This window comes from Oncorhynchus mykiss, chromosome 14 (assembly GCF_057628025.1).
Source record: "Oncorhynchus mykiss isolate SJ-2025 chromosome 14, ASM5762802v1, whole genome shotgun sequence".
Classification (NCBI taxonomy): domain Eukaryota; kingdom Metazoa; phylum Chordata; class Actinopteri; order Salmoniformes; family Salmonidae; genus Oncorhynchus; species Oncorhynchus mykiss.
The window spans coordinates 37,929,857-37,948,388 of NC_143035.1; the positions used below are offsets into that span (position 1 = coordinate 37,929,857).

Genomic DNA, 18,532 nt, shown 5'->3' on the forward strand with positions numbered 1-18,532 from the left:
AGGAATTGAGATATCATTTACTCATGGTTAAAGCTGCTGACTCAAACTTCTGTTAGTGTTTTGTAAGAAGAGGTCAGGGTTTCTATTTATTTGCGGTTATGTTGTATATTTCAGAGAAAGCAGGTTGAAACGTTGCTTGTTTGGCAGCAATGAGAGGTCGTTTGGATGTCAGTGATGAGCATATAGGAGCTCTCCGATGGTGCAGTGATATATATTGGTTGGGGGTGGGTTTATATATTTGTTTACCTTTTGAGGATCTGAGGACCCATGACCAAATCTTTTCAGTCTCCTGAGGGGGAATAGGTTTTGTCGTGCCCTCTTCACGATTGTCTTGGTTTGCTTGGACCATGTTAGTTTGTTGGTGACGTGGACACCAAGGAACTTGAAGCTCTCAACCTGCTCCACTGCAGCCCCGTCGATAAGAATGGGGGCGTGCACGGTCCTCCTTTTCCTGTAGTCCACAATCATCTCGTTTGTCTTGATCACGTTGAGGGAGAGATTGTTGTCCTGGCACCACACGGCCAGGTGTCTGACCTCCTCACTATATGCTGTCTCAATGTTGTCGGTGATCAGGCCGACCACTGTTGTGTCATCGGCAAATTTAATGATGGTGTTGGAGTCGTGCCTGGCCATGCAGTCATGAGTGAACAGGGAGTACAAGAGGGGACTACGCACACACCCCTGAGAGGCCCCTGTGTTGAGGATCAGCGTGGCGGATGTGTTGTTACCTACCCTTACCACCTGGGGGCAGGCCTGTCAGGAAGTCCAGGATCCAGTTGCAGAGGGAGGTGTTAAGTCCCAGTGTCCTTAGCTTAGTGATGAGCTATGGTGTTGAACGCTGAGCTGTAGTCAATGAACAGCATTCTCACATAGGTGTTCCTTTTGTCCAGGTGGGAAAGGGCACTGTGGAGTGCAATAGAGATTGCACAATCTGTGGATCTGTTTGGGCGGTATGCAAATTAGAGTGTGTCTAGGGTTTCTGGGATGATGGTGTTGATGTGAGCCATGACCAACCTTTCAAAGCACTTCATGGCTACACACGTGAGTGCTATGGGTTGGTAGTCCATTAGGCAGGTTAGCGTAGTGTTCTTGGGCACAGGCACTATGGTGGTCTGCTTAAAACATGTTGGTATTACAGACTCGGACAGGGAGATGTTGAAAATGTCAGTGAAGACACTTGCCAGTTGGTCAGCGCATGCTCACAGTACACATTCTGGTAATCTGTCTGGCCCTGCGTCCCTGTGAATGTTGACCTGTTTAAAGGTCTAACTCACATTGGCAGCAGACAGAGTGAACACAGAGTTTTCCAGAACAGCTGGTGCTCTCATGCATGTTTCAGTGTTATTTGACTCGAAGCGAGCATAGAAGTAGTTTAACTTGTCTGGTAGGCTCGTGTCACTGGGCAGCTCTCGGCTGTGCTTCGCTTTGTAATCTGTAATGGTTTGCAAGGCCCTGCCACCTGTGACGAGCTTCAGAGCTGGTGTAGTATGATTTGATCTTAGTCCTCTATCTTAGTCCTGTCCTTTGCCTGTTGTCGGAGGGCATAGCGAGATTTCTTAAATAGTTAAATAAATCCTTAAATAAATCCCGCTCCTTGAAAGCGGCAGCTCTAGACTTTAGCTCATTGCGGATGCTGCCTGTAATCCATGGCTTCTGGTTGGGGCATGTACGCACGGTCACTGTACTGATTTATGTTTCCCTGCATTAAAGCCCCCGGCTACTAGGAGCGCCGCCTCTGGGTGAGTGTTTTCTTGTTTGCTTATTGCTTAATACAGCTCATTCAATGCTGTCTTAGTGCCAGCCTCTGACTGTGGTGGTATGTAAACAGCTACGAAGAATACAGATGAAAACTCTCTCGGTAGGTAGTATGGTCTACAGCTTATCATGAGATACTCTACCTCAGGCGAGCAATAGCTCGAGACTTCCTTAGATATCGTGCACCAGCTGTTATTTACAAAAATACATAGCCCGCCACCCCTTGTTTTACCAGATGCCGCTGTTCTATCCTGCCGGTACATCGTATAACCAGCCAGCTGTATGTTGATATTGTCGTCGGTCAGCCACAACTCCGTGAAGCATAAGATGTTACAGTTTTTAATGTCCCATTGGTAGTTTAATCTTCCGGGTAACTCGTCGATTTTATTCTCCAAGGATTACACGTTTGCTAGCAGAATGGAAGGAAGTGGGGGATTATTCGATCGCATACGAATTCTCAGAAGGCAGCCTGCCCTTTGGCCCCTCTTTCTCCGCCTCCTCTTCACTCAGATCACGGGGATCAGGGCCTGTTCCAGAGGAAGCAGTATGTCCTTCACATCGGGCTCGTCAGAGTCGTGAAAGGAAAAAAATATTCTGCTAGTCTATAGTAAGTAATCGCAGTCCTGATGTCTAGAAGTTATTTCCGGTCATAAGAGACGGTAGCGGCAACATTATGTACAAAATAAGTTAAAAAATGAGTTACAAACATCGCAAATAAACAAACAAAAACACAATCGGCTGGGGGCATGTAAAATGTCTGCCTTCTTCTCCAGCGCAATCTCATAGCCCCTCTATTGTTATTAACTGCTGCTCTTGAATTATTTGTAATTCTTATCTCTTACTTTTCTAGGTATTTTCTTTAAACTGTGTTTTTGTTTAAGGGCTTGTAAGTAAGAGTTTCACTGTGACAAATAAAATAAAACATTCGTAATAATGGTAACATTCTATTACTATTGGTAGCACTATTTATATTGGTAACATTCTATTTATATTGGTAACATTCTATTAATATTGGTATCATTCTATTTATTTTGGTAACATTCTATTAATATTTGTAAAATTCTATTAATATTGGTAACATTCTATCAAACCTCAGATTTCCCACTTCCTGTTTGGATTTTGTCTCAGGTTTTTGCCTGCCATATGACTTCTGTTATACTCACAGACATCATTCAAACAGTTGTACACACTTCCTGGAAGCTGAAAATGTCAAAGTTCTTCCATGGCCTGCATACCCACCAGACATTGAGCATGTTTGGAATGCTCTGGATCGACGTGCATGTCACTGTGTGCCAGTTCCCGTCAATATCCAGCAACTCGGCACAGCCATTGAAGAGGAGTGGGACAACATTCCACAGGCCACAATCAACAGCCTGATCAACTCTATGCAAAGGAGATGTGTCATGCTGCATGAGGCAAATGGTGGTCACACCAGATACTGACAGTTTTTTAAAGGTATATGTGACCAACAGAAGCATATCTGTATTCCCAGTCAAGTGAAATCAGTAGATTAGATCCTAATGCATTTATATCAATTGACCGATTTCCTTTATTTGAACTGTAACTCAGTAAAATGTTTGAAATTGTTGCATGTTGGGGGGGAGGTAGGGCGGTAGTGTACAGATTATTTTATGAGACGATACATGAAACAATTTGGTACATTTGATAAGTGAGATGAACATTAAATACATTATTTGTTGATGTAAAACATTTTAATGCATAGATTTTAAGGTTGTGTCATTAGATTTGCGAAAGGGGTGGGGTCCCCAGACGTTTTCGGTAAAGAAATGGGGTCCCCAGACGTTCTCGGTAAAGAAATGGGGTCCCCAGACGTTCTCGGTAAAGAAATGGGGTCCCCAGACGTTCTCTGTAAAGACATGGGGTCCCCAGACGTTCTCGGTAAAGAAGTGGGGTCCCCAGACGTTCTTGGTAAAGACATGGGGTCCCCAGACATTCTCGGTAAAGAAGTGGGGTCCCCAGATGTTCTTGGTAAAGACATGGGGTCCCCAGATGTTCTCGGTAAAGAAGTGGGGTCCCCAGACGTTCTTGGTAAAGACGTGGGGTCCCCAGATGTTCTTGGTAAAGAAGTGGGGTCCCCAGACGTTCTTGGTAAAGAAGTGGGGTCCCCAGATGTTCTTGGTAAAGAAGTGGGGTCCCCAGACGTTCTTGGTAAAGAAGTGGGGTCCCCAGACGTTCTTGGTAAAGAAGTGGGGTCCCCAGATGTTCTTGGTAAAGAAGTGGGGTCCCCAGACGTTCTTGGTAAAGAAATGGGGTCCCCAGACGTTCTCGGTAAAGAAATGGGGTCCCCAGACGTTCTCGGTAAAGAAATGGGGTCCCCAGACGTTCTCGGTAAAGAAATGGGGTCCCCAGACGTTCTCGGTAAAGAAATGGGGTCCCCAGACGTTCTCGGTAAAGAAATGGGGTTCCCAGAAGTCCTCGGTAAAGAAATGGGGTCCCCGCTGAATAAGTTTGAATACCACTGATCTACAGGTATAGAAAGCCTTGTTTTGGTATCAGTGTCTGTGAAGGGCTTATCACCTGAGTTTGCCATTGGGGATAAACGGAGACAGATCCTCTTCATCTCTGATTGGCTTTTAGTGCTCACCTTTCAACATCAACACTTGTTTACTTTCCTGCAACAACACAAGCAGAACAAGATATCACCCCAGAAATCCCCTGGAAAATATACTGTCTATAAGATGTACACAACAACAGAAGATCACACAGCCCAAACTCCCAAGGATGTATTTGAACGTAATCCTTTTAGAGGTTGCTTTCCGATAAGATAATATGCCAGAGATGAACTAGCAAATGAACAGCAAAACAGGTAAAGATCGTATGTGTCGCATTCGTTTATGGGAAGAATCAGACCAAGGTGCAGCGTGGTAAGCGTACATCTTACTTTATTTGATGAACACCAAAAAACAACATAATATGAATGAACGTAATGTTCTGCAGGCTACACAGCAACAATACAAAATCAAGATCCCACAAACTAAGGTGGGAAAAAAGGCTGCCTAAGTATGATCCCCAATCAGAGACAACGATAGACAGCTGCCTCTGATTGGGAACCATACCCTGCCAACAAAGTAATTGACCAACTAGAATGCCCACCCATCCTGACCAACCAAATAGAGAAATAAAAAGGCACTCTAAGGTCAGGGCGTGACAGTATGTCGGCGGGAGTTTAATATCAGAATCTGAGAAGTGTTTATCTGGAGAACAATTGAAAGTCTTCTCTTTCATAAGAACATGTTATATTATTTTAATGTGTTACTTTTTGATATTTGGTGTTTTACGTTGTACACTGGGGATATTTAAGCAGAATTCTGCAACCGGAGTCTCAATTTGGTGTTTGTCCCATCATGAATTGTGAGCGGACTCCAGGCCTCACAACCATAAAGGGCAATGGGTTCTATAACTGGTTCAAGTTTTTGTAGAGAGATCCTAATTGGTATGTCAAATTATATGTTCCTTTTGAAGGCATAGAATGCCCTTCTTGCCTTATCTCTCAGATCGTTCACAGCTTTGTGGAGGTTACCTGTTGCGCTGATGTTTAGGCCGAAGTAGGTATAGTTTTTTTGTGTGCTCTAGGGCAACGGTGACTAGATGGAATTTGTATTTGTGGTCCTGGATCTTTTTTGGAACACCATTAGTTTTGTCTTACTGAGATTTACTGTCAGGGCCCAGGTCTGACAGAATCTGTGCAGAAGATCTAGGTGCTGCTGTAGGCCCTCCTTGGTTGGTCTGTTTAATAGGGCCTGTCTGTTTTCCTGTGCCTGTGTTCTCTCTCGCTCTCTTTCTCTCGCTCTGTGTCTCTCTTTCTCTTTTATAGGGCCTGTCTGTCTGCCGGTGACTGCATTCTCATTCTCTCTCTCTGTCTCTCGTTCTTTCTGTTTTATAGGGCCTGTCTGTCTGCCGTTGATCTCTCTCTCTCTCTCTCTCTCTCTCTCTCTCTCTCTCTCTCTCTCTCTCTCTCTCTCTCTCTCTCTCTCTCTCTCTCTCTCTCTCTCTCTCTCTCTCTCTCTCTCTCTCTCTCTCTCTCTCTCTCTCTCTCTCTCTCTCTCTCTCTCTCTCTCTCTCTCTCTCTCTCTCTCTCTCTCTCTCTCTCTCTCTCTCTCTCTCTCTCTCTCTCTCTCTCTCTCTCTCTCTCTCTCTCTCTCTCTCTCTCTCTCTCTCTCTCTCTCATAGGGCCTGTCTGTCTGCAGGTGACTGCGTTCTCTCTCTCTGATGTAATGTGTGTTCTTCCTGTAGCCACTTTAACTCCCAGGATGAATACATTAATAATACAATCTCTGTTGCTGCTGCTGTCGGGTACCAGCTCAATATATACTTCTTTATTCTCACAGCAATAAAGCAAAGGCTTAGGAAGCTTTATCTGCACAAAAACATGAAGTCGTCTCGTCTGTGATACCATGCATGACGTCCAATTAATCATTTAAATATTTTTTATTGGTTTGCGTTTCTTCATCCTGTAGACTAGATTGTGTGAGTGGGATATAAATGCAACTGTACGATTGAACTACCTCCCAGGTGAGTTGTAAAGACAGCTGTACCAGTGAACTACCCTCCAGGTGAGTTATAAAGACAGCTGTACCAGTGAACCACCTCCCAGGTGAGTTATGAAGACAGCTGTACCAGTGAAATACCCCCAGGTGAGTTATAAAGACAGCTGTACCAGTGAACTACCTCCCAGGTGAGTTATAAAGACAGCTGTACCAGTGAACTACCTCACAGGTGAGTTATAAAGACAGCTGTACCAGTGAAATAACCCCAGGTGAGTTATAAAGACAGCTGTACCAGTGAAATAACCCCAGGTGAGTTATAAAGACAGCTGTACCAGTGAACTACCCTCCAGGTGAGTTATAAAGACAGCTGTACCAGTGAACTACCTCCCAGGTGAGTTATAAAGACAGCTGTACCAGTGAACTACCTCCCAGGTGAGTTATAAAGACAGCTGTACCAGTGAACTACCTCCCAGGTGAGTTATAAAGACAGCTGTACCAGTGAACTACTCCCCAGGGGAGTTATAAAGACAGCTGTACCAGTGAACTACTCCCCAGAGGAGTTATAAAGACAGCTGTACCAGTGAACTACCCTCCAGGTGAGTTATAAAGACAGCTGTACCAGTGAACTACTCCCCAGGTGAGTTATAAAGACAGCTGTACCAGTGAACTACCTCCCAGGTGAGTTACAAAGACAGCTGTACCAGTGAACTACCCTCCAGGTGAGTTATAAAGACAGCTGTACCAGTGAACTACCCTCCAGGTGAGTTATAAAGACAGCTGTACCAGTGAACTACCCTCCAGGTGAATTATAAAGACAGCTGTACCAGTGAACTACCCTCCAGGTGAGTTATAAAGACAGCTGTACCAGTGAACTACCTCCCAGGTGAGTTATAAAGACAGCTGTACCAGTGAACTACCTCCCAGGTGAGTTATAAAGACAGCTGTACCAGTGAACTACCTCCCAGGTGAGTTATAAAGACAGCTGTACCAGTGAACTACCCCCCCAGGTGAGTTATAAAGACAGCTGTACCAGTGAACTACCTCCCAGGTGAGTTATAAAGACAGCTGTACCAGTGAACCACCTCCCAGGTGAGTTATAAGGACAGCTGTACCAGTGAACTACTCCCCAGGTGAGTTATAAAGACAGCTGTACCAGTGAACTACCCTCCAGGTGAGTTATAAAGACAGCTGTGCCAGTGAAATACCCCCAGGTGAGTTATAAAGACAGCTGTGCCAGTGAACTACCTCCCAGGTTTCGCAAAATGTATACCTATACATATACATGGACACATAAAATAACACATCTCAATTTAGGCCTTCACCTATTTGGAGTAATAACTGGTTAACATGTTGATATTTGTAAATTCAGACTTATGTGGTGAACTTCTCCCGTAACGTACTGTGAACAGAAACAAGGCGCTAAAGCACTTATCTTTTATCTCAGTTCCATCCATACCTGTCTCTTGCTTTGACATACCTGTCTCTTGCTTTGCCATACCTGTGTCTAGCTTTGCCATACCTGTCTCTTGCTTTGCCATACCTGTCTCTTGCTTTGCCATACCTGTCTCTTGCTTTGCCATACCTGTGACTAGCTTTGCCATACCTGTCTCTTGCTTTGACATACCTGTGTCTAGCTTTGCCATACCTGTCTCTTGCTTTGACATACCTGTGTCTTGCTTTGCCATACCTGTGTCTAGCTTTGCCATACCTGTCTCTTGCTTTGACATACCTGTGTCTAGCTTTGCCATACCTGTCTCTTGCTTTGCCATACCTGTGTCTAGCTTTGCCATACCTGTCTCTTGCTTTGCCATACCTGTGACTAGCTTTGCCATACCTGTCTCTTGCTTTGACATACCTGTGTCTAGCTTTGCCATACCTGTGTCTAGCTTTGCCATACCTGTCTCTTGCTTTGCCATACCTGTGTCTAGCTTTGCCATACCTGTCTCTTGCTTTGACATACCTGTGTCTAGCTTTGCCATACCTGTCTCTTGCTTTGACATACCTGTGTCTTGCTTTTACATACCTGTGTCTAGCTTTGACATACCTGTGTCTAGCTTTGCCATACCTGTCTCTTGCTTTGACATACCTGTGTCTTGCTTTGACATACCTGTGTCTAGCTTTGACATACCTGTGTCTAGCTTTGACATACCTGTCTCTAGCTTTGACATACCTGTGTCTAGCTTTGACATACCTGTGTCTAGCTTTGACATACCTGTGTCTAGCTTTGACATACCTGTCTCTAGCTTTGACATACCTGTTTCTTGCTTTGCCATACCTTTCTCTTGTATCCGCCTCTAAGGACTCTTCAACACTCTTCACATTCTCCTGGCTGCTCTTGGAGCAGTCCTCCTTCCTGGTGTTGTTAGGTGAGCTGCTGTTCTTAGGCAGCTCGTGGCCACCCTGCTGCTGCAGGTGCTGAATAATATTCTGCTGTTGCCATGATTGATTACTGGCTCTGACATAGACTGGCGTGGGGGCCAGGATACTATGGACCGGACTGTTGCTGTTCTGCTTCCGGAGTCCCCCTCCACTGCCACCTCTGTCCCGGGAGTGATTCTTCAGCCTGCCCTGCCCTGGACTGGGGTCCCTCTGTGATCAAAGCTCTCCTGGAGGTATCCTCCTCCTCCTCCTCCTCCTCCTCCTCCTCCTCCACCGGCAGAACTCTGGGATGAATGACTAAACCAGCGCCAACGCAGCCTGAGGATCTGTTTCATATCAAACTCCTTCTTTCCCGACATCCTCCTCTCTTTCTTTCTTTCTCTCTTTATTTCTTTCTTTCTCTCTTTCTCTCTTTATTCCTTTCTTTCTCCCTTTCTTTCTCTATTTCTTTCTTTCTTTCTTTTCAAAGATGAAGAAGAAAGCAGCAGTCAAATGCACTAGTGTAGAATCCCCCCTAAAACATGGAGGAGGGTAAAGAAAAAGAGCCTATGAATTCAGTTCCAGTATGTTCAGTACTGTACGCCACCCTCTTCCTCCTTTTGTCTTCTTCCTCCTCCTCCTCCTCCTCCTCCGTTGTTCTTTTAGTGGAGGGCAAGATGGGAACAGTCTCTCTCTCTCTCTCTCTCTCTCTGCAGCTTTTGTTTCCTTGTGCCTGGTCTTATTTTCCTCCTCCTTCCATCCTCTCGCGCTCTCTCTCTCTCTCTCTGTCTGTCTTTCTCTCTATATATCGCTCAGCTGTTGCTGCTCCTGCTGCTGCCTGTTAAGCTAAGTTAATGCACATGCACGATGATACACGCTCTCTCTCTCTCTTCTCTCTCTCTCTCTCTCTTCTCTCTCTCTCTTCTCTCTCTCTCTTCTCTCTCTCTCACTCACTCTCTCTCACTTTTCTTCTCGGGTCTCGCTCGCTTCGTGTCCTCACTGCTCACGCAACACACAGGAACCGAAACAGAAATGTGAAATGTTTAATGTTGGAGTAGGCAGCCCCAGCCCCTCACCAAAGGGAGGGAGAGGGGGAGAGAGGGAGAAGTGGGTGGGGTATCATACATACAGCATGATGAGGTCACAGCTTAACCAAGTAAATCGTCTCTTCTTTGAGGAAGGGAAGAAAAGAACGACAGCACTATATCCTCCGTCTCAAGTAGCAGGGTCCCTCACCTCAACCCTCACTATCTCCTCTGTCTCAAATAGCAGGGTCCCTCACCACAACAATCACTGTCTCCTCTGTCTTTAGTAGCAGGGTCCCTCACTCAACCCTCACTATCTCCTCCATCTCAAGTTTGCAGGGTCCCTCACCTCAACCCTCACTATCTCCTCCGTCTCAAATAGCAGGGTCCCTCACCACAACAATCACTGTCTCTTCTGTCTTTAGTAGCAGGGTCCCTCACCTCAACCCTCACTATCTCCTCTGTCCCAAGTAGCAGGGTCCCTCACTGCAACCCTCACTATCTCCTCTGTCTTTAGTAGCAGGGTCCCTCACCTCAACCCTCACTGTCTCCTCTGTCTTTAGTAGCTGGGTCCCTCACCTCAACCCTCACTATCTCCTCCGTCCCAAGTAGCAGGGTCCCTCCCCTCAACCCTCACTATCTCCTCCGTCTCAAGTAGCAGGGTCCCTCACCTCAACCCTCACTATCTCCTCCGTCCCAAGTAGCAGGGTCCCTCACCTCAACCCTCACTATCTCCTCTGTCTTTAGTAGCAGGGTCCCTCACCTCAACCCTCACTGTCTCCTCTGTCTTTAGTAGCAGGGTCCCTCACCTCAACCCTCACTATCTCCTACGTCCCAAGTAGCAGGGTCCCTCACCTCAACCCTCACTATCTCCTCCGTCTCAAGTAGCAGGGTCCCTCACATCAACCCTCACTATCTCCTCCCACTTTAGTAGCAGGGTCCCTCACAGCAACCCTCACTGTACCCTCCGTCTCAAGTAGCAGGGTCCCTCACAGCAACCCTCACGCTATGCTATCATACATGATGCACACACACACACACACACACACACACATATCACATCTGCAGACACAGCACTGCCCCCCCCCCCAATCGCACAGTGTCTCATAGGGAAAGATCTCTCCATGCGGGCAGTCAACCATACAGAATAATGACTCTCTCCTCTCCATCCTCCTCGTACTAGTAGAAACTCAGCATTAATGATAAATCGTCAAGGTCGATAAGCTGCCGCTGCTGATCAGTTTTCAAAGGATCTTATTTTATGTGAACACGTACAAGCAGATGTGTCCAGTATTTAAACGAGAGGTCCTAACCAACCAAAACTATAGTTTGTTAACAAGAAATGTGTGGAGTGGTATGAAAAACGAGTTTTATTGACTCCAACCTAAAGTGTATGTAAACTTCCGACTTCAACTGTATACTTTTAAAGGTGTATTCCACTTTAAAATAACGTACTTTAAAAAAAATTAATTACAGTTATTTTTAAAACCTTATTGTAAAGTGTTACTTAAAGTATACGGTATTTCCAGTATGCAATTTATTTTGTCAGTATGGGTCCTGTGTGATCAAATAGGTATGATTTTTATACCGTACAGCAGCAAAGTACAATGACTTCTTTCTCATACTAGCTGCTGACAGGGGAAGCTGCTGACAGGGGAAGCTGCTGACTGCTGACAGGGGAGGCTGGTGACAGGGGAAGCTGCTGACAGGTGACAGGGGAGGCTTGTTGACAGGGGAGGCTGCTGACAGGGGAGGCTGCTGACAGGGGAGGCTGCTGACAGGGGAAGCTGCTGACAGGGGAAGCTGCTGACAGGGGAGGTTGCTGACAGGGGAAGCTGGCCTGCTGACAGGTGACAGGGGAAGCTAGCCTGCTGACAGGTGACAGGGGAAGCTAGCCTGCTGACAGGTGACAGGGGAAGCTAGCCTGCTGACAGGTGACAGAGGAAGCTAGCCTGTTGACAGGTGACAGAGGAAGCTAGCCTGCTGACAGGTAGCTAGCCTGCTGACAGGTGACAGGGGAAGCTAGCCTGCTGACTGGTGACAGGGGAAGCTAGCCTGCTGACAGGTGACAGGGGAAGCTGCTGACAGGTGACAGGGAAAGCTAGCCTGCTGACAGGTGACAGGGGAAGCTAGCCTGCTGACTGGTGACAGGGGAAGCTAGCCTGCTGACAGGTGACAGGGGAAGCTGCTGACAGGTGACAGGGAAAGCTAGCCTGCTGACTGGTGACAGGGGAAGCTAGCCTGCTGACAGGTGACAGGGGAAGCTAGCCTGCTGACTGGTGACAGGGGAAGCTAGCCTGCTGACCGGTGACAGGGGAAGCTGCTGACTGGTGACAGGGGAAGCTAGCCTGCTGACAGGTGACAGGGGAAGCTAGCCTGCTGACTGGTGACAGGGGAAGCTAGCCTGCTGACTGGTGACAGGGGAAGCTAGCCTGCTGACTGGTGACAGGGGAAGCTAGCCTGCTGACTGGTGACAGGGGAAGCTAGCCTGCTGACAGGTGACAGGGGAAGCTAGCCTGCTGACAGGTGACAGGGGAAGCTAGCCTGCTGACAGGTGACAGGGGAGGCTGCTGACAGCACCCTATTCCCTATATAGTGCACTACTTTTGACGAGAGCCCTATGGGCCCTGGTCTAAAGTAGTGAACCAAATAGGCAACCAAAAAGGAGGAATTTGCAGCTCCTGTACCCACCACCCTTCAATGACTTATTCATATGCTATGAGCCGTCAGTTGACCGTTACACTGATGAGACAAGGAAATATTAAACCGTCAGCTAGCCGTTAAGATGAGCATCTCTCTCTCTCTGTCTCTCTCTCTCTCTCTCTCGCTCTCTCTCTCGCTCTCTTCTCTTCTCTTTCTCTCTCTCTCATTTATTTGAAATAACTCCTGACATCAGGTCTCAAAGAAAAAAAAGGCGTGTTTATAAAATAGGATTCCTCTCCACGAATGAGTCATTATACTCTCTTTAGTGCACTATATAGGGAATAGGGCCCTGGTCTAAAGTAGTGCACTATATAGGGAATAGGTCTCTGGTATAAAGTAGTGCACTATATAGGGAATAGGGCTCTGGTCTAAAGTAGTGCACTATATAGGGAATAGGGCTCTGGTCTAAAGTAGTGCACTATATAGGGAATAGGGCTCTGGTCTAAAGTAGTGCACTATATAGGGAATAGGGCTCTGGTCTAAAGTAGTGCACTATATAGGGAATAGGGCACTGGTCTAAGGTAGTGCACTATATAGGGAATAGGGCTCTGGTCTAAAGTAGTGCACTATATAGGGAATAGGTCTCTGGTATAAAGTAGTGCACTATATAGGGAATAGGGCTCTGGTCTAAAGTAGTGCACTATATAGGGAATAGGGCTCTGGTCTAAAGTAGTGCACTATATAGGGAATAGGTCTCTGGTCTAAAGTAGTGCACTATATAGGAAATAGGGCTCTGGTCTAAAGTAGCGCACTATATAGGGAATAGGGCTCTGGTCAAAAGTAGTGCACTATATAGGGAATAGGGCTCTGGTCTAAAGTAGCGCACTATCTAGGGAATAGGGATCTGGTCTAAAGTAGTGCACTATATAGGGAATAGGGTTCTGGTCTAAAGTAGTGCACTATATAGGGAATAGGGCTCTGGTCTAAAGTAGTGCACTATATAGGGAATAGGGCTCTGGTCTAAAGTAGTGTACTATGTAGGGAATAGGGCTCTGGTCTAAAGTAGTGCACTATATAGGGAATAGTGCTCTGGTCTAAAGTAGTGCACTATATAGGGAATAGGTATCTGGTCTAAAGTAGTGCACTATATAGGGAATAGGGCTCTGGTCTAAAGTAGTGTACTATGTAGGGAATAGGGCTCTGGTCTAAAGTAGTGCACTATATAGGGAATAGGTATCTGGTCTAAAGTAGTGCACTATATAGGGAATAGGGCTCTGGTCTAATGTAGTGTACTATATAGGGAATAGGTATCTGGTCTAAAGTAGTGCACTATATAGGGAATAGGGCTCTGGTCTAATGTAGTGTACTATGTAGGGAATAGGGCTCTGGTCTAAAGTAGTGCACTATATAGGGAATAGGGCTCTGGTCTAAAGTAGTGCACTGTATAGGGAATAGGGCTCTGGTCTAAAGTAGTGCACTATGTAGGGAATAGGGCTCTGGTTTAAAGTAGTGCACTATATAGGGAATAGGGCTCTGGTCTAAAGTAGTGCACTATATAGGGAATAGGGCTCTGGTCTAAAGTAGCGCACTATATAGGGAATAGGGCTCTGGTCTAAAGTAGTGCACTATATAGGGAATAGGGTTCTGGTCTAAAGTAGTGCACTATATAGGGAATAGGGCTCTGGTCTAAAGTAGTGCACTATATAGGGAATAGGGCTCTGGTCTAAAGTAGTGTACTATGTAGGGAATAGGGCTCTGGTCTAAAGTAGTGCACTATATAGGGAATAGGGCTCTGGTCTAAAGTAGTGCACTATGTAGGGAATAGGGCTCTGGTTTAAAGTAGTGCACTATATAGGGAATAGGGCTCTGGTCTATAGTAGTGCACTATGTAGGGAATAGGGCTCTGGTTTAAAGTAGTGCACTATATAGGGAATAGGGCTCTGGTTTAAAGTAGTGCACTATATAGGGAATAGGGCTCTGGTCTAATGTAGTGCACTATATAGGTAATATGGCTCTGATCTAAAGTAGTGCACTATATAGGGAATAGGGTTCCATTTGGAAGGTCATGAGAGACAGTTCTACATTTAGGAGAAGATTACATTTAATGTTCTGTTTCTGTCTGAGCCTGAGGCTGAGGTTTTTCCTTGAAACAATAGGAGGACATTTAGTAATATTTGTGGACGACCAAGCCAAGGCAAGGACATAGGGCAATGGGAGTGTGTTTGAGCTCCTGTCAGGCACGGTAATGATTTAACTGTTATGAGTGAAAAATGTTCCTAGATTAAATGATAGAGAGTCTATTACGGCAACTCAAGCATCACATCGCAGAACATAGTTCTTCCTTTGGGGCGACAGGGTAGCCTAGTGGTTGGAGCGTTGGACTATTAACCAGAAGGTTGCAAGTTCAAATCCCCGAGCTGACAAGGTACAAATCTGTCGTTCTGCCCCTGAACAAGGCACTGTCCTTAGGCTGTCATTGAATATAAGAATTTGTTCTTAACTGACTTGCTTAGTTAAATCAAATAAAAATAGTTACCTGTTAAAGGAATCCTGCTGGTTATCGCATCCATGCAGTCTTATATGTGGAAGCCTCTAAGTCTTCTAAATCAGCACTACTACAAACTACTACAAGTCTCCAATGAAATGTCCCATTGTGTTTTATTCCCCCATGTCCTCCTCTTTAGCTGACAAATATTGCACATTCACAAAGGAAAAGAGCACTTTCCTTTTTTTTTTAAAGGAATTTCTTGAAGAGTTCCTTCCTCTGTGCTGCCTCAGCAACAATTACATTCAAACAACCAGGAACAGGGAAGACTTCCTGAAAACTTCCAAAACACAATGGTAGGCTACACTACATACTACTGTGTCCCAAATAACACCCTGTCACCTACTGTAGCCGATGTGAGTAAGACCTTTAAACAGGTCAACATTCACAAGGCCGCAGGGCCAGACGGATTACCAGGACGTGTACTCCGAGCATGTGCTGACCAACTGGCAAGTGTCTTCGCTGACATTGTCAACCTCTCCCAGTCTGTAACACCAACATGTTTTAAGCAGACCACCAGAGTCCCTGTGCCCAAGAACGCCAAGATAACCTGCCTAAATGACTACCGACCCATAGCACTCATGTCTGTAGCCACGAAGTGCTTTGAAAAGTTTGTCATGGCTCACATCAACACCATTATCCCAGAAACCATAGACCCACTCCAATTTGCATACCACCCCAACAGATCCACAGATGATGCAATCTCTATTGCACTCCACACTGCCCTTTCCCACCTGGACAAAAGGAACTCTTATGTGAGAATGCTATTCATTGATTACAGCTCAGTGTTCAACACCACAGTACCCTCAAAGCTCATCACTAAGCTAAGGACTCTGGGACTTAATACCTCCCTCTGCAACTGGATCCTGGACTTCCTGACAGACCGGCTCCCAGGTGGTGAGGGTAGTAAACAACACATATGTCACACTGATCCTCAACACGGGTGCCCTTGAACAGCTTCTACCCCCCCAAGCAAAAATACTCCTGAATAGCTAATAAAATGGCTACCCAGACTATTTGCATAGTCTGGGTAGCCATTTTTATGCTGCTGCTACTCTGTGTTAATGATCTATTCTGCCCTACCAAGCAAGAAGGCAGTAACTACTCATAGCGTGGAACTGAGAAAAATGGCTTTTATTTACCTTGGTTTTCACAGTAACTTCATACAGTTACTGCTAAACGTGACCTCCATTTTCTCCTGAACACAATAGGAGCGGGATACTTGTCCATGTGATTAAGCATGTATTGAATGTAGCAAAAAAAATAACTAACAAATGAGCACTTACTGCCTTTTTGCTTGGTAGGGCAGTATGCACAGCCACTTTACATCTACCTACATGCACATATTACCTCATTTACCTCGACTAACCTGGCCCCCCTACATATTGACTCTGTACTGGTACTCCCTGATTATAGCCTACACATTGACTCTGTACCTGTACCCCTGTATATAGCCTCCACGTTGACTCTGTACCGGTACCCCCTGTATATAGTCTCCACATTGACTCTGTACCGGTACCACCTGTATATAGCCTCCACATTGACTCTGTACCGTAACACCCTGTATATAGTCTCCACATTGACTCTGTACCGTAATACCCTGTATATAGCCTCCACATTCACTCTGTACCGTAACACCCTGTATATAGCCTCCACATTCACTCTGTACCGTAACACCCTGTATATAGCCTCCACATTCACTCTGTACCGTAACACCCTGTATATAGCCTCCACATTCACTCTGTACCGTAACACCCTGTATATAGCCTCCACATTGACTCTGTACTGTAATACCCTGTATATAGCCTCCACATTCACTCTGTACCGTAACACCCTGTATATAGCCTCCACATTCACTCTGTACCGTAACACCCTGTATATAGCCTCCACATTGACTCTGTACTGTAATACCCTGTATATAGCCTCCACATTCACTCTGTACCGTAACACCCTGTATATAGCCTCCACATTGACTCTGTACCGTAACACCCTGTATATAGCCTCCACATTCACTCTGTACCGTAACACCCTGTATATAGCCTCCACATTCACTCTGTACCGTAACACCCTGTATATAGCCTCCACATTCACTCTGTACCGTAACACCCTGTATATAGTCTCCACATTGTTATATTGTTGTTACATTTTTATATATTTTTTTATATTTTAATATTTTTTTCTATGATTTATTTTATATTATTTCAGTTTATTTAGTAAATACTTTCTTAACACTTATTTTTCTTATAACTGCATTGTGAGGTCTACTACACCTGTTGTATTCAGCATTTCACTGTAAGGTCTACTACACCTGTTGTATTCAGCATTTCACTGTGAGGTCTACTACACCTGTTGTATTCAGCATTTCACTGTGAGGTCTACTACACCTGTTGTATTCAGCATTTCACTGTAAGGTCTACTACACCTGTTGTATTCAGCATTTCACTGTAAGGTCTACTACACCTGTTGTATTCAGCAGTTCACTGTAAGGTCTACTACACCTGTTGTATTCAGCATTTCACTGTAAGGTCTACTACACCTGTTGTATTCAGCATTTCACTGTGAGGTCTACTACACCTGTTGTATTCAGCATTTCACTGTAAGGTCTACTACACCTGTTGTATTCAGCATTTCACTGTGAGGTCTACTACACCTGCTGTATTCAGCATTTCACTGTAAGGTCTACTACACCTGTTGTATTCAGCATTTCACTGTAAGGTCTACCTACACCTGTTGTATTCAGCATTTCACTGTAAGATCTACTACACCTGTTGTATTCAGCATTTCACTGTAAGGTCTACCTACACCTGTTGTATTCAGCATTTCACTGTAATATCTACCTACACCTGTTGTATTCAGCATTTCACTGTAAGATCTACTTACACCTGTTGTATTCAGCATTTCACTGTAAGATCTACCTACACCTGTTGTATTCAGCATTTCACTGTAAGGTCTACTACACCTGTTGTATTCAGCATTTCACTGTAAGATCTACCTACACCTGTTGTATTCAGCATTTCACTGTAAGGTCTACCTACACCTGTTGTATTCAGCATTTCACTGTGAGGTCTACTACACCTGTTGTATTTGGCGCATGCAAAATGTAGTTGATTTGTATATAGTGCACTACTTTGATCCGGGCCCTTAGGGCTCTGGTCAAAAGCAGTGTACTATGTAGGGAATAATAGGGAATAGGGGATGCAGGCCTTATGGTTATTTCTTAATAAGTTAACCGCAACTCTGCATACTCCTCTTTGCCACCTATTAATAATGGTGTTAAAATGTTCAATGTTAAGTTATCGCCATGGATCATGCTCTTTCCATACAGACCCTCTCAATAGGCCTCAATAGGATCCTTATTCCCTATAAAGTGTAGTACATGGATCATGCTCTTTCCATACAGACCCTCTCAAAGGCCTCAATAGGATCCCTATTCCCTATAAAGTGTAGTACATGGATCATGCTCTTTCCATACAGACCCTCTCAAAGGCCTCAATAGGATCCCTATTCCCTATAAAGTGTAGTACATGGATCATGCTCTTTCCATACAGACCCTCTCAAAGGCCTCAATAGGATCCCTATAAGTAGTGCTTTTGACCAAGCCTCACGGGGCGTGGCTGAATGGCCCCCGCCCGTACCCTGAAGGCCCTCGGTGTGATTTCCTCACAGACTTTTCCTTCGTATGGGATTTTCCATGTTGT

The 18,532-nt window shown here is 45.3% G+C and overlaps 1 long non-coding RNA gene and 1 pseudogene across 3 annotated transcripts in view; one reads left to right on the plus strand and one right to left on the minus strand.

Moving 5' to 3' along the window:
* The window catches only part of LOC110489226 (kelch-like protein 4), a 40,781-nt pseudogene extending 31,639 nt beyond the window's left edge, over positions 1-9,142 (minus strand). Inside the window, exon 1 of the transcript XR_016486383.1 lies at positions 8,539-9,142. The product of XR_016486383.1 is annotated as a kelch-like protein 4 (transcript). The remainder of the gene's footprint in view (positions 1-8,538) is intronic.
* Positions 1-18,532, plus strand: part of LOC149978360 (uncharacterized) — a 441,331-nt gene that overhangs the window by 39,029 nt on the left and 383,770 nt on the right. The window lies entirely within an intron of this gene.